Source organism: Phoenix dactylifera, chromosome 3 (genome assembly GCF_051530095.1).
Source record: "Phoenix dactylifera cultivar Ajwa chromosome 3, Ajwa_hap1_PhDact_Kaust_v1.1, whole genome shotgun sequence".
Taxonomy (NCBI): Eukaryota; Viridiplantae; Streptophyta; class Magnoliopsida; order Arecales; family Arecaceae; genus Phoenix; species Phoenix dactylifera.
In genome coordinates this window covers 15,445,001-15,467,534 of record NC_143192.1, presented here as the reverse complement: position 1 = coordinate 15,467,534, position 22,534 = coordinate 15,445,001, and positions in this window count along the sequence as shown.

Below are 22,534 nucleotides of genomic sequence, written 5' to 3'. Positions count from 1 at the left end.
AGGTAAGATAATACTCTGAAAAATCTTGCTTATCCTCCCCTTCCCCCCCAGCCGCATATATATCAGGCTGGGGGGTTTTTCTAGGGATTGGTCATCGTGTGGCACGATGGGGTTGCTACTGACATGGTCGTTACAGGGCGTCGTGGGGCAGCGCTGGGTACGGCCATGGCAGGGCGTAGTGGAGCTCCGCTTTGTACGGCTGTTACAGGGGATCGTGGGACAGCGCCGGATACGGCTGTTGCAGGGAGTAGTGGAGCAGGGGGCCGCGGCGTGCCTCAGGGGAACAGTCTGTTGTTGTCAAGAGTTTGCCGACTCGGGGTTGGATCGCTGGATCAAGGGGCAGCCGACTCGAGGTCGGGCTGCGGAGCCGAAGATATCCGACCCGAGGTCGGATTGCTGGATCAAGGGGCAGCCGACTCGGGGTCGGGCTGCGGAACCGAAGATATCCGACCCGAGGTCGGATTGCTGGATCAAGGGGCAGCCGACTCGGGGTCGGGCCGCGGAACCGAAGATATCCGACCCGAGGTCGGATTGCTGGATCAAGGGGCAGCCGTAGTCTTTCTGGGCGCGCGTGCCGGTCACGTGGGGCATGGTGGCTAAGTTCCCCCGTAACATATATATATATATATATATAGATATATATACATATATATATATATATAGATGTATATATATACATATATATATATATATATATAGATCTATGTATATATATATACATATGTATATATATACATATATATATATATATATATATATATATATATATATATATATATATATAGTTGCTGGGGGTCCAAACCGAGAACAATTGGCACAGCGGTATGAACGGGGTTCCCTTGGAATTACTTCGGTTGCGCTCCACCTTCCGCCGGAAAACCTACAAGCAAGCCTCGCACCACCACCGGGGTAGTGGGGGCCCTCCGCCGATCAAATTAGGGGAGATCGAAGGAGAAGGAGAGGTAGCAGGTAAGATAATACTCTGAAAAATCTTGCTTCCCCTCCCCTTCCCCCCCAGCCGCATATATATCAGGCTGGGGGGTTTTTCTGGGGATTGGCCATCGTGTGGCACGATGGGGTTGCTACTGACATGGTCGTTACAGGGCGTCGTGGGGCAGCGCTGGGTACGGCCATGGCAGGGCGTAGTGGAGCTCCGCTTTGTACGGTTGTTACAGGGGATCGTGGGACAGCGCCGGATACGGCCGTTGCAGGAGTAGTGGAGCAGGGGGCCGCGGCATGCCTCAGGGGAACAGTCTGTTGTTGTCAAGAGTTTGCCGACTCGGGGTTGGATCGCTGGATCAAGGGGCAGCCGACTCGAGGTCGGGCTGCGGAGCCGAAGATATCCGACCCGAGGTCGGATTGCTGGATCAAGGGGCAGCCGACTCGGGGTCGGGCTGCGGAACCGAAGATATCCGACCCGAGGTCGGATTGCTGGATCAAGGGGCAGCCGACTCGGGGTCGGGCCGCGGAACCGAAGATATCCGACCTGAGGTCGGATTGCTGGATCAAGGGGCAGCCGTAGTCTTCCTGGGCGCGCGTGCCGGTCACGTGGGGCATGGTGGCTAAGTTCCCCCGTAACAGTAGCCCCCCACTTCCGAGCCTGGAACCAGGAGGGGAACGGGTGAAGGGAGTGACGCTTCGAGATTGCCGCCATCCCTCGGAAAGGCGCGCGCGCCCCGAGCTCCCCACCTTCTTTATGGCGTATGGCGGTTGTCGCTGATCTGGCGGTCTGCGGATTTCGGCAGACATCCTTCCTTAATGGCGTCGATTCGCCTTTGGGGCGCGAACGATCCTTCGGCAGCCAGGCGTCCTCTGGCGTCACCGAGGCGTCACCCGCCTTCCCGCCTATTTAACCGGGGGCCCTCCCCCGTCCGCCTTTCTCTTCACAGGCATCCTCGAGTTTCTCCCTTGTGCTGCTGCCGTTGCCGTCGGACTGTTCGTTCGCTCCTCCTTTGACGCTCTCGGAGCCGTTCTCCCTTCCCTTCGCGGACGTGCTCGCCGTTCCAGACCCAGGGGTTCCTCCAAGCTGACTCTCTGTACTTTTCTTTGTTCTTTTCTTTGTATGTTGGCGTTTTGCCATGTTGTATGGGTCTCGGCCCTGATGCAACGAAAGTTAATGCAAACAAAGTGTTTCCTCATTTCACTTTCGTCCTTCCTCTTTTTAACTCCTGGTAGCGTCTCTGATGACCCAAAGATTGATTCATAGATTGATTTTGATGATCACAAAACCTTGAAGTATAGATACTAATGTTTATGTTGCAAGGAAAAAGATATTTATTTTGCAAGGAACATAGCAAGTTGGGAGAACACAAGAAGGCCTCCAAAGCTCTCAAGTTGGAAGAAAGCTACAATTTATTGGCCCAAGCTTAAAGTTCAAAGGATTCAAATTGGAGGAGTAAAATCAAAAGAAAAATTCAAAAGAACAGTCTTCGAGTCGACTCCAGTGGAATTCGAGTCGACTCCGGAGAAGTATGAGTCGACTCCGGGGAAGTATGAGTCGACTCCTAGGAGTCACAGGCAGAAAAGTCAGAGAGCAGTTTTCGGGTCTGAGATTCGAGTCGACTCCAGTGGAACGCGAGTCGACTCCGATGGTTGGTAGGTCGACTCCAAAGAAAGCAAGAGTCGACTCTCAGCGGAACACAAGGAAAAAGTCAGAGAGCATTTTTGGGACTCTGAGATTCGAGTCGACTCCCGCATTGCACGAGTCGACTCCGAGACTCCGCGACCATCAACAGACAGAAAACCAAGTAGCCTCTGAGATTCGAGTCGACTCCCAGACAGCTCGAGTCGACTCCAGGGCAGCGCTACACCAAGATGGCAGAAGGCTGTATTTCGCAAACTGAGAGCCGAGTCGACTCCAAGAAAGTTCGAGTCGACTCCAAGACTGGACGAGCCAAAAGACAGAGGATCGGGCGTTCGGGCTCTGAGATTCGAGTCGACTCCCAGGACAGTCGAGTCGACTCGAGAGGACAAAATTCAAAATTGGATCCACGGACTTCAGTGGATGAGCCGACTCCAAAATTGCCAGGTCAGTTCCAGAAGTTGGCGAGTCGACTCCAGGTTAAGCCGAGTCGACTCCCAGTCAAGGCATGCACTTTAATTCAAATTTGGAACAGTGGCTGAGTCGTCTCCAGTAAAGCACGAGCCGACTCCTGCAACAGGTGAGTCGACTCCTGATCGCGCGAGTCGACTCCGATCCCAACGGTAATATTGTCAGGAAGTGCAGACTGTGTCCAACGGCTCTATTTTTGTCTCTAACGGCTATATTCTTGTTTCCACGCCATCTAAAGCTATAAAAATAAGAAGAGAGCTAGGGGAGAAATCATGGAAGTGGGAGAGATCATCTAGGAAAGAGATCTCAAAGAGATTACAAAGGAAATCTCCCATAAGCACAAAAGGTCCATCCAAAACAAAATAGAGAGAAGAAGAGCATCCAAGTGAATCCGAAAGCTTCCTCTCCATCCGTGTGCTGCCTCGGGGATCCTCTACTTCATGCCAAATCAGAGGAGGATCAAGTAAAGAAGAAGCCGAGCTCCTCCATCTTCAAAACTCGTTTGAGGGCTTCTCTTTACTCTATTTGTTTATATTGTCATATCTGCTTGTTTAAGAAGCTTTGATTTGTTTTTATTCTTTGTTTTAATATCTTGTAACTTGATTCAATCAAGGGATTGAATCAAAGGGTTAAAGGTTTGTTGGTGAGCCAAAGGGAAAACCAACGGTGTAAGGTTTGTTGGTGAGCCAAAGGGAAAACCAACGGGATTAAGGTTTGTTGGTGAGCCAAAGGGAAAACCAACGGGGTTTAGGTTTGTTGGTGAGCCGAGGGTAAAACCAACGTGTAAGGGTTTGATTGTGAGCCCGGGAAAACAATCGGGTTGGTTCTAGTCGGTGAGCCTGGGAAAACCGACCGAGTTCGTTGTGCGCTCGTAAAACAACAAGTTGGGTTGTGAGCTTGTAAAACAACCGGCTGTAATCGGTAGGATTATAGTGAAATTCCCAAGAGGTCTTGGGGAGTGGATGTAGGTGCTGGGGTGCACCGAACCACTATATGTCCTTTGTGTTTGTAATGCCTCTAGTTATTGTCTAACTAATACACTTACTTACTTAGATAAATTGCTTGCTTAATTCTTATCCGCACATCCTTTAGCTGCAAGCATATTTAATCAAGTCGAAGTCTATACATCAAACCCTTGCTAAGTTTAACTTTCACTGTGCATCTATACAACTTAGCATAGTTAATCATAAAGTTTTAGAAGTAGCATAAAAGTTTTAAAAGACCCAATTCACCCCCCCCTCTTGGCTTGTATCTACTGGGCAACAAGTGGTATCAGAGCAGGTGCTCAAATATTATTTGTAGTCTTAACCGACTAGAGCCAAAGATCATGACAACTCAAATAGATAGTTTTCTAGGAGAAGGACAATCAATTGATACACCTCCACTGTTTAATGGTATAAACTACCCACATTGGAAAATACGCATGCGCATTTTTATTCAATCACAAAACTATTATTTATGGAAAATCATAACAAATGACCTTCACACACTCTCTCATATTAATGAGAAGGACTTAGCACAATTAAATGCTACTGCTATGAACATATTATATTGTGCTATTCAAGAAACAAAGTTTAATGAAATTTCTGCATGCTTATCTGCTAAGGAGATCTGGGATACTTTAGAAAATATTTATGATAAATCTCAGATTAGCTCTCATATGCTTCAATTATATACTAACAATGAGACTGCAGAAAAGGGTGATGAATCTCCCTCAGTCGAGTCGACTCCAAGTAGCTCAGAGTCGACTCCCAAGTTAGTCGAGTCGACTCCAATAAGGTCCGAGTCGACTCCGAGGCAAATCAGCTTCCTAAAGACAAAGAAAAAGAGGAAGCAAGAAGAAAGGAAGAAAGAGATAAAAAGGAAGAAAGCCTTGACCAAGAAAGAGTCAAGCCAAAAAATAAAGGTTAGGAGCAACAATGATGATATTAGCTCCAAGAAACTACAAGAGGTAACTGACTTGTGCTTTATGGCACAAGAAGACAAGGTAAAATCTGAATCTACTCTTACCTCAAATGATTTTCAAGAAGAATTCTCTTATGATGAATTATTAAATGCTTTTCATGAGTTGTATAGTGATTGTAGAAAATTATCTGTAAAGCATAAAAATCTTAAGAAACTAAATTCTGAAAATGAAAGCTTAAGGTCATTTTCAGAAGAATTGATCCAGAAAAATCATAGCTTAATTAAAGAAAATCAAAACTTAAGTAAAGAAATTAACCAATTAAGATGTTTTATTAACAAATTCACTGTGAGTTCAGAAAGATTAAAAATGATGTTTGAAAGCCAACATGCTGATTTTGATAAATCAAAATTTAGCTTGACTCCTTCACTTAGCCATAAATCTCTAGAGAAAAAGGTTATCAATTTACCAAGCAAACCATTAAATAAGATAACTTATTTCAAAAATGAAAAGGATGGGAATAACAATTTTACCTATCGTTCTAGTATAATTAAATCAAATGGTAAAGTTATTACTATTAAACAGATATGGGTTCCAAAAGGAACCATATGTCCTAACTCTCAAGGACTCAAGCAAGCTTGGGTACCCAAAATGAGAAAATGAGGATGTACACATAGGTGTACCAAGGTACCTATGGAACATAAAGAAACTTAAAAAGTTATTAACAAAAAAAATAATAATGAAATCAGTAATTCTTGCATCTCATCATTATTTGTGCTTTAGTATTTGATATGATTTGCTAGTAGCGATCAATTTTGTGATATAGAAAATACTTTTGGAAATATAATCAAATCTCTTCATTTTTTAGTATACTTTACTCACTATTGGATAAGTTGCTAAATGATTAATCAATTTATTAAGAATAACTCTATGAATTCTCTATATGCTTGATTGAGAGTTATTATCCATGGCATTATTGTTTATTGATCATAGATATGATAATGTGTACTTGGTATGCATGCACTATGAATACCAAGAAACCATCCTTGGCATATAAAATCAACTCATGCTAGTATGTACTTAATCTCAAAAGACCTTGCCATAGGCTTACTTAGATTATCTACTTAAAGGTCAAAGTTTTGCTATGCATGCTAACTAAGGAAACAAACAAAAATCATTTCTAAATCTAAAGATGTTGTTTCCATCTCCAAGTTTTTCAAAAGCTTACATTGGATTTATTCTTGAAAAATAAAACTGAAGTATTTTTCTGTATTTACTAAATCTTGTAAAAGTGGTTCAAATGATAAAGGTTTCCAAACTGTGAAGATAAAGAGTATCATGGCACAGTGTTGAAAACCAAAATCCTGATAAAGGTTATACAGAAAATAATATTAAATCCAATGATTTCAGCACCAAGGACACCATAAGCAAAATAGGATTAATAGAATTCTTGAAGAAATGAAAAAGACAATTATGTATGATAGTCATCTACTTAAATAATTTTTAAAAGACTATCATCACTGCTTGTCATACATATGATTTCTATTTTTGATGAAAATTTTGATCTTCTGAAAAATGGAAAATGAACCATTGCATATCTTTCATATTTTTCAGTCGTACATGTTATTATGAAAATAATGCCAAATCTGATAAAGATACTTCTATCCTTGGATATCATTCATCAAGCAATGCATATAGAACATTCATGAAAAATTCTAGTTGTAGAAGTATCAATTCATTTTATTCTTTATGAGACTAATGATTTATTATCAAAATACTAAAATCAAATTATATGGTTAATCTTTTACATATGCACTTAATGAAGAAAAATTGATGACTACTAAAAGACTAAATCAAGAAAAGAGGAAATAGATCTTGATAAAGATTCTTGCATGATTAGAAGTAAAGATCATCATTATCATGTGCTTGCTTCATGAGCTTTATATTCTGTCAAATGAATGTGTAGAAGTCACTCCTATGTGGTTACTTCATTAAAAAGGAGATCTATGAAAAATAACCACCATATTTAAAAATACACATTATATATATGATAAAGCAATATGTGATTTAGAACAAGCATCAAAAGCATGATATATAAAAGCTTAAGCAACCTTTTTGATAGAAAGTAATAGTGATAAATCTATGCATCAAAAAGATGAATTTGTGATATCTTATTTGCTCAAAGTATGCATTGATGACATCATTTTTGGTTCTACTAATGAAGAGTTATATTGCAAAGTGAGTTTGAAATATGATGAATGAATTAACATCTTCTCTCAAACTCCAAATTAAGACAAACAGGAAAGGGGATCTTCATTGACCAACGTTAGTCCACAAGAAAACTCTTATAGAAGATTAGCATGAAGAAGGTATATCTATGACCCCATCTTGTAGAATTTGAAAAGGATGAGCAAAGTAGATCTATTGTGTTAAAGCTGTATTGAAGCATGATAGAATAATTATTTTACAGCTAGTAGACCAGATTGTATGCTCATTATGTGACCTTGTGCAAGACTTCAATCTAACTTTAATTAATCATATTTTATTGATAACAAATAAATCATAATCTGAATTTTGATAGAAACAAATGTTTAAGATAAATTGATTAAAACATAGTTAACATATCTTATTGATAATTATCTTAAGCAAATAGAATCTAAACTAAATTGACTTAAACTATCTTGGTTAATGAATCTATCTCTTTAGTTCAAATGATATGTGCTTGCTTATATTTAGGCAATCTCTTGAGTAAAGTGACTCAACATGCAACTATTGTCATATCTTATATTGAGTCATCTAGTTAAAAAAATATATATGTTGGATGAATGCTTTGTATCTTAAAGAAACTAATGACCTTCCTTCAAGAAAGAAAAATGAGAAATTTCAACTTGAAGGATATCTTCATGTAAGATACACTAAACATTCACATGCAAACAAGAGAAAGGATCTTCTTCAGCCAAAAGTTCACACATAAGAAATCTAGTTTGGCTTGAAGAACATATAATGAATAGGTAATTTAGATACCTTTCTCACAAATTAGTTGAGCAAAGTCAGTAACTTAAATCTTATTATGGCATGATTAAATTCTTTACTTATTAATTTTTGATATCATGTCTATATGTGTATTGACTGACTTATACTTTTAGAAATTATTTCATGGTTTGCCCAAACTAAAATATATCTTTGCCTATGTCATAACCATGAAATACACAAGTATATGCTTAAAATGTTGATGTAAAATAACTTGTGAGAAGTTATGAAACCTTGAGCATAATGAAAATGTTGTTTGCATGATATACATATATATGATACGTAAGATTAATTCTCTATTCTGCTCTCTCATGAAAATTACTTGAGAATAACAAAAAGAGAGAGAGATAAAGAAAAGAAAATGGATATTATTCAAGAGAAGTAAAATCCAAGTAGAGGCAAACACTTCAACCTTAAGGAAAAGCAAAACAAACTTAATATATTCGACACATTTGTGAGACTTGTGTGAGCGTTCTTTTGGAAGGGATAAAATCCATAATTAATTACACTTAAACAGGGAGGTTTTGAAGTAAACATTTTAACCTTTCTATATTGCTCATCATAGGGATGGTGCCAATGGGGAGGCTAGTGGTAGTACCCGGCACTATTTGACCCAACTATTCGGTGTAGGGCATATTAGGGACGGCACAAGAGGGAGGCTAGTGGTAGTACCTCGTGCCCCTTCCCAACTCCACCGGATAGGGAGCAAATAGAGTATAGAGCATAAGAAAGTTATAAATGAAAAACAAAGTAAATAAAAGTAGAATTAAGTCAAATTTTTAATCACTTGAAAACACACTTTAAGGATGAAATCATTGTAAGATTATATTTAAATAGGGGGAGTTTATTTGAAAAGAATTGATTTTGATCCTTGACATTCTTGTACTTAGTATTTTAATGCATGACTTAACACATGGTATATTTTGCATATGGTATGATGTCTTGATTTATGGATTCTCAATATTTTGTAATGTTTCATATTTGGACAATTTGATTGAATGTTTGAATTGCTACATAACATCTTTTGTTTAGTTTTATTGAAAAGAAATTTCAGATTTGTCATTCACAATCATTGTTAAAATCTGAAAGCTAAATAAAATTGTAGAAAGAAGAAGAGAAGAACATCTCTATTTAGGAAAAATAAACTGATATTGATCTATCTTTCTATTTGCCTAACTTTGATACATAATGTCCTAATACTTGTTAAAATATCCTTTATTTTGTATCGAAACTCAAAATTAAACACAAAGATTCTGAAAGTGCTTTAATGTTATTGAAATATGTATTTTTCAATCGTAACAATTTAAGATGAGCTACATTGTGAAAGATACATATCTCATATTATGATTTAGAAAGCTTCTATTGAAAATCCTATGTAATTCAGAATCCGATTTTGTATAAAAGTTTAAACTCCATATGATTACTAAATAAAATGTTAATGTAAGAAAAACAGAATTTATTTTGATTGCTCCGATACGCATCCGAAACATATCATTTCTTACCTTCAAAGTATACTAATTTTGATTCAAATGATGTGTCTTACGATGATCTTGATTGCAAGTAAATATTTTTAAAATATATGACTTTATTTTAATATTTAAAAAATTTATTGAGCTTCATGTATGCTGAAGAACTGTGATTAAGAAATTGAGTTCTATAAATACACATACCTCAATGATCATCTATATATTTTTCTCTCCTACATTCTTAGAAACTATCATCAGAATATATATATATAGAGTGAATACTATAAATTTTGAATAATTCTAGATCACTCTACATTCTCGATAACATAGAATTTCAGTTTTATTCACGTTTATTATTAAATTCTGAAATTCAACCAAAGAAAAGAATGATTAAAGAAGAATGCATCTTTTGAGGGGGAGCTTTAGATATTCAGTATCTTATCCTAAAGAAACTTTAATTTGATGCATACCTTGAATTTTATGGATTGATTTTGATGAACCTCCTTATATTGCAAGACATGCTTTAATTACCTTGAGATGAGTTCTATAAAGGCTGTCTTATCTCAAACCTTGAGTCTTATGAAAATGAGCTGAAACTTATAGAAAATATATTTTTGAGATTGACAATTTTATTGAACATTATCTTCAAATTCTAAACTCTTAAATGGAATGATCAATAGAGGGGGAGAAAGAAAATTTCAGAAGGAGAGGTCTCACGGAACTTAATTACATAAATCTATAGGAGAGGGAAAGAATACTAAATGAAAAGTGATCCTAATACTCTTCAATATGTATCATCTGAAATTTAAATCTGAAAATCTTTATGATACACCTTGAGGCATGTTATTTGGTTAATATATCTTCTGCACAAATCATGAACCAAATTGCAATTCAAATAGTTGATCTTAAGAGCCTCTAATTTAATGAAAAAGGGGGAGAATAATGTGTTAAATTTTCTTGAGTATCTCTTAGAAAATCTATTTTTGGAACTTCACTAATGAGCTCTAATTGACTTGCGTTTTGGAACTTCAATTTTGTGCAAACTCATTATTTTATGTATCAAATTGTGCTTATTTTCTAAAGAAATAAAAGAAAGTCTTTAAAAGAGCTCTAAGATGTATCAAAAATTGCATGAATGTATATTTTGATATTTGTGCCCCAATGCTCCTATTATCATAAAAGAACTTTGAAGTCATTAAGAAAATTAATTAAATTGCTCTCATGGTTGATAAAATACTTAATAGATTGGGCAAAAGGTCTTAAATGAACAAGCTTTCATACTCAGTGAAGAGAGGTTAGATTTCCACTCATGTTTTTCCTTGAATATCATTTGTAGTACTTCTTGAATTAGCCTAAGGAAGATTCCACCTACACTTGATTAGAAAACTATCTGTGGTATCAAATTAGAAAACCTCTTGAATTCACACTCGATGTGTTCTGCTCTGATCTTTGTGCTTAATGTTTCACTATCTTTTTGATGTTGTCAAAAAGGGGGAGAAATATCTAAGTATATGCTATATACCTCAGAATGCTTTATTACTTTGAATTGAATACAAATCAGCTTAAAATTTAAATATGTTGATTGTGTTAAGCTGATTAAATCTAAAAGCATTATCATGAAGTATGTTTTTAAATATACATGTCTTCTACTTCATGCAACTTAGCTATGTATTACTTCTAGAAAACAATATCTTTTATATTGCATATACTCCAAGTTTTGTCATCATCAAAAAGGGGGAGATTGATGACCCAAAGATTGATTCATAGATTGATTTTGATGATCACAAAATCTTGAAGTATAGATACTAATGTTTATGTTGCAAGGAAAAAGATATTTATTTTGCAAGGAACATAGCAAGTTGGGAGAACACAAGAAGGCCTTCAAAGCTCTCAAGTTGGAAGAAAGCTACAATTTATTGGCCCAAGCTTAAAGTTCAAAGGATTCAAATTGGAGGAGTAAAATCAAAAGAAAAATTCAAAAGAACAGTCTTCGAGTCGACTCCAGTGGAATTCGAGTCGACTCCGGAGAAGTATGAGTCGACTCCGGGGAAGTATGAGTCGACTCCTAGGAGTCACAGGCGGAAAAGTCAGAGAGCAGTTTTCGGGTCTGAGATTCGAGTCGACTCCAGTGGAACGCGAGTCGACTCCGATGGTTGGTAGGTCGACTCCAAAGAAAGCAAGAGTCGACTCTCAGCGGAACACAAGGAAAAAGTCAGAGAGCATTTTTGGGACTCTGAGATTCGAGTCGACTCCCGCATTGCACGAGTCGACTCCGAGACTCCGCGACCATCAACAGACAGAAAACCAAGTAGCCTCTGAGATTCGAGTCGACTCCCAGACAGCTCGAGTCGACTCCAGGGCAGCGCTACACCAAGATGGCAGAAGGCTGTGTTTCGCAAACTGAGAGCCGAGTCGACTCCAAGAAAGTTCGAGTCGACTCCAAGACTGGACGAGCCAAAAGACAGAGGATCGGGAGTTCGGGCTCTGAGATTCGAGTCGACTCCCAGGACAGTCGAGTCGACTCGAGAGGACAAAATTCAAAATTGGATCCACGGACTTCAGTGGATGAGCCGACTCCGAAATTGCCAGGTCAGTTCCAGAAGTTGGCGAGTCGACTCCAGGTTAAGCCGAGTCGACTCCCAGTCAAGGCATGCACTTTAATTCAAATTTGGAACAGTGGCCGAGTCGTCTCCAGTAAAGCACGAGCCGACTCCTGCAACAGGCGAGTCGACTCCTGATCGCGCGAGTCGACTCCGATCCCAACGATAATATTGTTAGGAAGTGCAGACTGTGTCCAACGGCTCTATTTTTGTCTCTAACGGCTATATTCTTGTTTCCACGCCATCTAAAGCTATAAAAACAAGAAGAGAGCTAGGGGAGAAATCATGGAAGTGGGAGAGATCATCTAGGAAAGAGATCTCAAAGAGATTACAAAGGAAATCTCCCATAAGCACAAAAAGTCCATCCAAAACGAAATAGAGAGAAGAAGAGCATCCAAGTGAATCCGAAAGCTTCCTCTCCATCCGTGTGCTGCCTCGGGGATCCTCTACTTCATGCCAAATCAGAGGAGGATCAAGTAAAGAAGAAGCCGAGCTCCTCCATCTTCAAAACTCGTTTGAGGGCTTCTCTTTACTCTATTTGTTTATATTGTCATATCTGCTTGTTTAAGAAGCTTTGATTTGTTTTTATTCTTTGTTTTAATATCTTATAACTTGATTCAATCAAGGGATTGAATCAAGGGGTTAAAGGTTTGTTGGTGAGCCAAAGGGAAAACCAACGGTGTAAGGTTTGTTGGTGAGCCAAAGGAAAAACCAACGGGATTAAGGTTTGTTGGTGAGCCAAAGGGAAAACCAACGGGGTTTAGGTTTGTTGGTGAGCCGAGGGTAAAACCAACGTGTAAGGGTTTGATTGTGAGCCCGGAAAAACAATCGGGTTGGTTCTAGTCGGTGAGCCTGAGAAAACCGACCGAGTTCATTGTGCGCTCGTAAAACAACAAGTTGGGTTGTGAGCTTGTAAAACAACCGGCTGTAATCGGTAGGATTACAGTGAAATTCCCAAGAGGTCTTGGGGAGTGGATGTAGGTGCTGGGGTGCACCGAACCACTATATGTCCTTTGTGTTTGTAATGCCTCTAGTTATTGTCTAACTAACACACTTACTTACTTAGATAAATTGCTTGCTTAATTCTTATCCGCACATCCTTTAGCTGCAAGCATATTTAATCAAGTCGAAGTCTATACATCAAACCCTTGCTAAGTTTAACTTTCACTGTGCATCTATACAACTTAGCATAGTTAATCATAAAGTTTTAGAAGTAGCATAAAAGTTTTAAAAGACCCAATTCACCCCCCCCTCTTGGCTTGTATCTACTGGGCAACAGTCTCGCCGACTCCTGACTCTTGAAGTTCCTCCGGCGCTAGGCCAGGCATCCGAGGGTTAGGCCTCAGAAAATTCTTCCGGCGCTAGGCCAGGCATCCGAGGGTTAGGCCTCAGGAAATTCTTCCGGCGCTAGGCCAGGCATCCGAGGGTTAGGCCTCAGGAAATTCTTCCGGCGCTAGGCCAGGCATCCGAGGGTTAGGCCTCAGGAAATTCTTCCGGCGCTAGGCCAGGCATCCGAGGGTTAGGCCTCAGGAAATTCTCTCGGCGCTAGGCCAGGCATCCGAGGGTTAGGCCTCAGGAAATTCTTCCGGCGCTAGGCCAGGCATCCGAGGGTTAGGCCTCAGGAAATTCTTCCGGCGCTAGGCCAGGCATCCGAGGGTTAGGCCTCAGGAAATTCTTCCGGCGCTAGGCCAGGCATCCGAGGGTTAGGCCTCAGAAAATTCTTCCGGCGCTAGGCCAGGCATCCGAGGGTTAGGCCTCAGGAAATTCTTCCGGCGCTAGGCCAGGCATCCGAGGGTTAGGCCTCAGGAAATTCTTCCGGCGCTAGGCCAGGCATCCGAGGGTTAGGCCTCAGGAAATTCTTCCGCTGGTCGGCCAAGGCTGGTGCAAGCCGAGGCGACCGGTCGGGGCTTCAGGCTAGTCTGCTTCCGGGATGATCATCGGGTTAGCCTGGCATCCGAGGGCCGAGCCTCGGGGAATTCCGCTCATTGGTCGGCCAAGGCTGGCGCAAGCCGAGGCGACCGGTCGGGGCTTCAGGCTAGTCTGCTCCCGGGATGGTCATCGGGTTAGCTTGGCATCCGAGGGCCGAGCCTCGGGGAATTCCGCTCGTTGGTCGGCCAAGGCTGGCGCAAGCCGAGGCGACCGGTCGGGGCTTCAGGCTAGTCTGCTCCCGGGATGGTCATCGGGTTAGCCTGGCATCCGAGGGCCGAGCCTCGGGGAATTCCGCTCGTTGGTCGGCCAAGGCTGGCGCAAGCCGAGGCGACCGGTCGGGGCTTCAGGCTAGTCTGCTCCCGGGATGGTCATCGGGTTAGCCTGGCATCCGAGGGCCGAGCCTCGGAGAATTCCGCTCGTTGGTCGGCCAAGGCTGGCGCAAGCTGAGGTGACCGGTCGGGGCTTCAGGCTAGTCTGCTCCCGGGATGATCATCGGGTTAGCCTGGCATCCGAGGGCCGAGCCTCGGGGAATTCCGCTCGTTGGTCGGCCAAGGCTGGCGCAAGCCGAGGCGACCGGTCGGGGCTTCAAGCTAGTCTGCTCCCGGGATGATCATCGGGTTAGCCTGGCATCCGAGGGCCGAGCCTCGGAAAATTCCGCTCGTTGGTCGGCCAAGGCTGGCGCAAGCCGAGGCGACCGGTCGGGGCTTCAGGCTAGTCTGCTCCCGGGATGATCATCGGGTTAGCCTGGCATCCGAGGGCCGAGCCTCGGGGAATTCCGCTCGTTGGTCGGCCAAGGCTGGCGCAAGCCGAGGCGACCGGTCGGGGCTTCAGGCTAGTCTGCTTCCGGGATGGTCATCGGGTTAGCCTGGCATCCGAGCGCCGAGCCTCGGAGAATTCCGCTCGTTGGTCGGCCAAGGCTGGCGCAAGCCTAGGCGACCGGTCGGGGCTTCAGGCTAGTCTGCTCCCGGGATGATCATCGGGTTAGCCTGGCATCCGAGGGCCGAGCCTCGGGGAATTCCGCTCGTTGGTCGGCCAAGGCTGGCGCAAGCCGAGGCGACCGGTCGGGGCTTCAGGCTAGTCTGCTCTCGGGATGGTCATCGGGTTAGCCTGGCATCCGAGGGCCGAGCCTCGGGGAATTCCGCTCGTTGGTCGGCCAAGGCTGGCGCAAGCCGAGGCGACCAGTCGGGGCTTCAGGCTAGTCTGCTCCCGGGATGGTCATCGGGTTAGCCTGGCATCCGAGGGCCGAGCCTCGGGGAATTCCGCTCGTTGGTCGGCCAAGGCTGGCGCAAGCCGAGGCGACCGGTCGGGGCTTCAGGCTAGTCTGCTCCCGGGATGGTCATCGGGTTAGCCTGGCATCCGAGGGCCGAGCCTCGGAGAATTCCGCTCGTTGGTCGGCCAAGGCTGGCGCAAGCCGAGGCGACCGGTCGGGGCTTCAGGCTAGTCTGCTCCCGGGATGATCATCGGGTTAGCCTGGCATCCGAGGGCCGAGCCTCGGGGAATTCCGCTCGTTGGTCGGCCAAGGCTGGCGCAAGCCGAGGCGACCGGTCGGGGCTTCAAGCTAGTCTGCTCCCGGGATGATCATCGGGTTAGCCTAGCATCCGAGGGCCGAGCCTCGGAAAATTCCGCTCGTTGGTCGGCCAAGGCTGGCGCAAGCCGAGGCGACCGGTCGGGGCTTCAGGCTAGTCTGCTCCCGGGATGGTCGTCGAGTTAGCCTGGCATCCGAGGGCCGAGCCTCGGAGAATTCCGCTCGTTGGTCGGCCAAGGCTGGCGCAAGCCGAGGCGACCGGTCGGGGCTTCAGGCTAGTCTGCTCCCGGGATGATCATCGGGTTAGCCTGGCATCCGAGGGCCGAGCCTCGGGGAATTCCGCTCGTTGGTCGGCCAAGGCTGGCGCAAGCCGAGGCGACCGGTCGGGGCTTCAGGCTAGTCTGCTCCCGGGATGGTCGTCGAGTTAGCCTGGCATCCGAGGGCCGAGCCTCGGAGAATTCCGCTCGTTGGTCGGCCAAGGCTGGCGCAAGCCGAGGCGACCGGTCGGGGCTTCAGGCTAGTCTGCTCCCGGGATGATCATCGGGTTAGCCTGGCATCCGAGGGCCGAGCCTCGGGGAATTCCGCTCGTTGGTCGGCCAAGGCTGGCGCAAGCCGAGGCGACCGGTCGGGGCTTCAGGCTAGTCTGCTCCCGGGATGGTCATCGGGTTAGCCTGGCATTCGAGGGCCGAGCCTCGGAGAATTCCGCTCGTTGGTCGGCAAAGGCTGGCGCAAGCCGAGGCGACCGGTCGGGGCTTCAGGCTAGTCTGCTCCCGGGATGGTCATCGGGTTAGCCTGGCATCCGAGGGCCGAGCCTCGGAGAATTCCGCTCGTTGGTCGGCCAAGGCTGGCGCAAGCCGAGGCGACCGGTCGGGGCTTCAGGCTAGTCTGCTCCCGGGATGATCATCAGGTTAGCCTGGCATCCGAGGGCCGAGCCTCGGGGAATTCCGCTCGTTGGTCGGTCAAGGCTGGCGCAAGCCGAGGCGACCGGTCGGGGCTTTAGGCTAGTCTGCTCCCGGGATGATCATCGGGTTAGCCTGGCATCCGAGGGCCGAGCCTCGGGGAATTCCGCTCGTTGGTCGGCCAAGGCTGGCGCAAGCCGAGGCGACCGGTCGGGGCTTCAGGCTAGTCTGCTCCCGGGATGGTCATCGGGTTAGCCTGGCATCCGAGGGCCGAGCCTCGGAGAATTCCGCTCGTTGGTCGGCCAAGGCTGGCGCAAGCCGACGCGACCGGTCGGGGCTTCAGGCTAGTCTGCTCCCGGGATGGTCATCGGGTTAGCCTGGCATCCGAGGGCCGAGCCTCGGGGAATTTCGCTCGTTGGTCGGCCAAGGCTGGCGCAAGCCGAGGCGACCGGTCGGGGCTTCAGGCTAGTCTGCTCCCGGGATGATCATCGGGTTAGCCTGGCATCCGAGGGCCGAGCCTCGGGGAATTCCGCTCGTTGGTCGGCCAAGGCTGGCGCAAGCCGAGGCGACCGGTCGGGGCTTCAGGCTAGTCTGCTCCTGGGATGGTCATCGGGTTAGCCTGGCATCCGAGGGCCGAGCCTCGGGGAATTCCGCTCGTTGGTCGGCCAAGGCTGGCGCAAGCCGAGGCGACCGGTCGGGGCTTCAGGCTAGTCTGCTCCCGGGATGGTCATCGGGTTAGCCTGGCATCCGAGGGCCGAGCCTCGGGGAATTCCGCTCGTTGGTCGGCCAAGGCTGGCGCAAGCCGAGGCGACCGGTCGGGGCTTCAGGCTAGTCTGCTCCCGGGATGGTCATCGGGTTAGCCTGGCATCCGAGGGCCGAGCCTCGGAGAATTCCGCTCGTTGGTCGGCCAAGGCTGGCGCAAGCCGAGGCGACCGGTCGGGGCTTCAGGCTAGTCTGCTCCCGGGATGGTCATCGGGTTAGCCTGGCATCCGAGGGCCGAGCCTCGGGGAATTCCGCTCGTTGGTCGGCCAAGGCTGGCACAAGCCGAGGCGACCGGTCGGGGCTTCAGGCTAGTCTGCTCCCGGGATGGTCATCGGGTTAGCCTGGCATCCGAGGGCCGAGCCTCGGAAAATTCCGCTCGTTGGTCGCGCGCCTATCACTTGCCGCTCGACGGGGTTTCTCCGTGGTCAGCTGCGATCGTGTTTCTCCTCCTCTCGAAGCGTCGCCTGGGGAACACCAGAAGGCCATTAAATACTAATTGAGGCGTTACCTGGAAAATCGGACCGGCCAGTTGCTGCTTGCGAGGAGTGCCAGTTAAGCGGCCACGATACGCGCGTTCTTCGAGGCGGATGCGGCCTGAGCGCGTGCGGAGATACGTGGGCCGCGGGATACACGCCGCCCGGAGTGTCCTGCACGAAGAATGCAATTAAGGAGAACGACGCTTAGGAGATCGTGGGGGGATAAGCCTCGAGAGCCGGAACGGCTCCGGATTCGATGTGCCCGCATTTATTGGAGCCACCCGCATGGGAACGACCGGGGGGCCACAGTTTGGCTATAAATATAAGCGCAGGTGCGGTGGAGCCTGCCAAGCCGGAGCTGTTCAGGTTGCCATGGATCGTGGACCTCCTCTCCGGCGCGTGGCTGGAAAATCCCTGCCGGAGGAATGGGAGGCGCGCCCCTCGCGACTTCCACCAACTAGCCGTTTCATCTGGGATCAACGGGAAGATTCTCTCCGGTGGAACTCCGCTCTAGGCGTTTCATCCGGGATCACGCCTCCTCGCGCTCTTCTCCCTTGTATTACTTTCCTCCCCTTCTCCTGGGGAGGACCGGAATATCCCTTGGAGGTGGCGTTCCTCTAGGTGCAGTGTGAACTTCTTCTTCATCCGCGCCGGCTCTTCGTCTTTTGCATGAGGCGTCGATGGCGCCTCTGGGGGGAAGCACCCACGTCCGGTGGGATTGCAGCTGCTTCGGGTGGAGGGTTCGGGATCCCGGATCTTCAGCTCCACGGAGTCCCCACCTCTTCCTTACTTTCTTTACTCCCCAATCCCCCTCTGGGAATTCTTTGTAATCACACGAACACGCCATTGTAACCAGAAATTATTGAAATGAAAAGAACTATATATTTTTTTTTTTGAACTGTCTTTCTGGCTTTGTCTTTCTACTGGTAATATACCCGCAGGTTAGCGGAATTCCACCTCCTTGGAATTTCTCGACCATCTAGGGCCTCCAACTGGTAGGAGCCAGGTCGGTTTACCCAGCGAACCCTATACGGGCCTTCCCAATTTGGCGCCAGCTTCCCACCTTCCGCGGGTTGAGATGCTTTGGTTCGCCTTAGCACCAGATCTCCGATTCTGAAAAGTTTTGGTCGGACCTTGGAGTTATAATATCGGGCCACCCTCCGCTGATATATCGCCATCCGAACCTGCGCCATTTCCCTCGCTTCTTCCAAGAGGTCCAGGTTCCCTCGGAGTTGCTCCGAATTGGCCTCGGGTCGGTGCGCGGCCACCCGGGGCGAGGGGAGTCCGAGCTCCACGGGGACAACCGCTTCCGTGCCATAGGTTAGGCTGAAAGGTGTCTCCCCGGTAGGGGTCCGATGCGTGGTCCGATACGCCCAAAGGACGTTCTCGAGTTCTTCGACCCAAGCTTGCCTCGTCCGACCGATTCGCGCCTTAATTCCTTGGAGGATTGTCCGATTTGTCACCTCGGCCTCGCCGTTGGTTTGGGGATGCGACACAGATGTGAACCGATGCTCGATCCCGAACTCCTCGCAGAAGTCACGGAAATGCTTGTTGTCGAACTGTCGACCATTATCCGAGATGAGGACCCGGGGTACCCCAAATCGGACAATGATGTTTTTCTTCACGAACTTCCGGACTTGCGCCTCCGTGATAGTGGCCAGCGGCTCTGCCTCCACCCACTTGGTGAAGTAGTCGATTGTAACAATCAAGAATTTCCGCTGGGCGGAAGCGACGGAAAATGGTCCGAGGATATCCATTCCCCACTGTGCGAAGGGCCAGGGTGCGGCGATTGGTGCCAAGGGGACAGAAGGGACTCTCTGAACGTTGGCGTGGCGCTGGCAGGCGTCGCATTTCCGTACGTGATCCTTTGAGTCCTCCAACAAGGTAGGCCAATAATAGCCTTGCCTCATGATCTTGTGCGCCAAGGACCTAGCCCCCGAGTGCGATCTGCAGACGCCCTCGTGGACTTCGCCGAGGACGTAGGCCGCCTCCGAGGGGCGGAGGCACCTTAAGAGGGGGGCGGTAAACGAGGTCCGATACAGCCTCCCTTCATAGAGTACGTAGTGGGCGGACTTCCTGACAAGTCGCCGAGCTTGATCTTCGTCTTCAGGGAGGATCCCTTCGGCGAGGTAGGCGACGAGCGGGTCCATCCAAGACGGCTCCGGATCAATCGCCATCACCGCTCCAGCCTCGCCGATGCTCGGGGCATCCAGGGTCTCCAGGTAGATTGCCCTCGACAAGTTGTGCGCCTCTGCGCCCACCAAGCGGGACAACTTGTCGGCCCTGGCATTTTCGCTTCTGGGGACCTGCTGGAGGTCGACGCTGCCGAGGTCGGGAATGAGTGCTTGCACCTTCCGGACGTAGTTCTGCATGGTCGGGCTCCGGGCCTCGAACTCCCCACGGACCTGCCCGACCACCAGCTGGGAGTCGGTGAAAACCTTCAAACGCCGGATGCCGAGCTCCCCGGTGAGTTTGAGTCCCGCGACTAGGGCCTCGTACTCCGCCTCGTTGTTGGTCACTGGAAATCCAAACCTCAAGGCATACTCGGCTATCACTCCATCAGGACTGGTAAGGACCAGCCCGGCTCCTCCACCCTCAGGGTTCGACGACCCATCGATGTGAAGCGTCCAGGTCGGGAGGTCGAGGCTGGGCGTTTCCGACGGTCTAGGCTCCGCCTCCTGCACCGTGCACTCAACGAGGAAGTCCGCGAGCACCTGGGCCTTGATGGCGGGTCGAGGCTGGTAGCAGATGTCGAACTCACCGAGTTCTACTGCCCACTTCACCAGCCGTCCCGCATTCTCGGGGTTGCTGAGGATCTGTCGTAGTGGTTGATCAGTTAAGAGGGTGACAGAATGGGCCTGGAAATAGGGGCGGAGCCTCCTGGTCGCGGTCAGCAGCGCGAAGGCGATCTTTTCAGCCTTCGTATACCGCGTCTCGGCATCCCGTAGGACCCGGCTGATGTAGTATACGGGCTTCTGGAGCTTTGCCTCTTCCCGAACCAGCACCGCACTGACCGCGGTTGGGGAGACCGCCAGATAGAGGTAGAGCATCTCCCCTTCTTGCGGCTTGGACAGCAGGGGAGGAGACGCCAGGTATTCCTTGAGCTGGTCGAATGCTGCTTGACATTCGGCCGTCCAGAGGAAGTCTTTCGGGCATTTTAACACTTTGAAGAATGGTTGGCAGCGTTCGGCCGATTTTGCCACAAATCGTCCGAGCGCGGCGACCCTTCCAGCGAGCTCCTGAACCTCCTTCACTTTGGTCGGAGGGGACATACCTTGGATGGCCTTGATTTTATCTGGGTTGGCTTCGATACCCCGCTGGTTGACAATGAAACCGAGGAACCTCCCGGCCGAAGCGCCAAAGGCGCACTTCGCTGGGTTCAGCTTCATGCGAAACTTCCGCAAGGTGGTGAAAGTCTCCTCCAGATCCACGATGTGCTGGTCTGCCTGGCGGCTCTTCACCAGCATATCGTCCACGTACACCTCCATGTTCCGGCCGTTTTGCTCTTTGAAGATTTTGTTGACGAGGCGCTGGTAAGTGGCGCCAGCATTCTTCAGACCGAAGGGCATTACCTTGTAGCAGTACAGCCCCCCGTCTGTTATAAAGGCAGTTTTCTCCTCATCCTGTGGGGCCATCATTATCTGGTTGTAACCGGAGAAGGCGTCCATGAAAGACAGCAGCTGATATCCGGAAGTCGCATCGACTAGTTGGTCTATCCGCGGAAGCGGAAAGCTATCCTTAGGGCACGCCTTGTTCAGGTCGGTATAGTCGACGCACATCCTCCACTTCCCGCTCGCCTTCCGGACAAGTACGACATTTGCCAGCCACTCGGGGTAACTCACCTCCCTTATGAATCCTGCCTCCAAGAGCTTGTCTACCTCCTGGTCGACCACCCGGATACGATCCGGGGCACAGTGTCTCTTCTTCTGCTTCACTGGCCGGTGGGTCGGGTCGACGTTGGGGGCGTGAGAAATGACCTCCGGGTCGATCCCAGGTACATCGGCCGCCGACCAGGCAAATACATCGGCATTGGCTCGGAGGAATTCCACCAACCAGGCCCGAGCTCCCGGGTCGAGATTGGCGCCGACCCGGACCGCCCGGTCCCGGCGGCCTTCCTCGAGGGGAACTTCGACCACACCCTCGGCCGGCTCCCCCTGCCGCAAGGCCACCTCGTCTCTAGCATCAAGGAACTCGACGCTTAGGGCTTCTGCGGGCTTCTTCCCTTTGAGGGTCGCTAGGAAACATTGCCGTGCGGTCGGTTGGTCACCTCGGACCTCCCCGATCCCGGCCGTCGTGGGGAACCGCATGAGCAAGTGGTACGTGGAGACCACCGCGCGAAGGGCGTTCAGCCCGGGTCGTCCGAGGATAGCGTTGTAGGCCGAGGGAACACGGACGACCAAGAACCCGAGTCGCACCGTGGCTTCTGCGGGTGCGACGCCCGCAGTCACAGGCAGCTCAACGACACCTTCCACCGGGACAGCGTCACCGGTGAATCCTATGAGGGGGGTGGATATTTTGTGCAACAATTGTCTGGACAAGCCCAGCTTTTGGAAGGCCTCGTAAAACAAGATATCAGCTGAGCTTCCACTATCCACAAGAACACGCCTTACATCATAGTTTGCCATAGTGAGGGAGATCACCATGGCGTCATCGTGGGGGGTCTGAACCCCCTTTACGTCCTCATCACAAAAGGTGATTACATTGCCGACCCTCTGCCTCTTTGCGACGGCCGCACCTGACGCCTCCGTCGAGCCCCCTGCGTTCCTCACGGGCCGGGGGCAGCACCCAGTGATAGTGTGGATCACGCCCGCAACGGGTCGATTCTGCTCCCGAGGCTCCGGAGGAGCCGGGTCGGCCGGACGCGGGTCTGCGGGGGGACGTCGGTCGCTCAC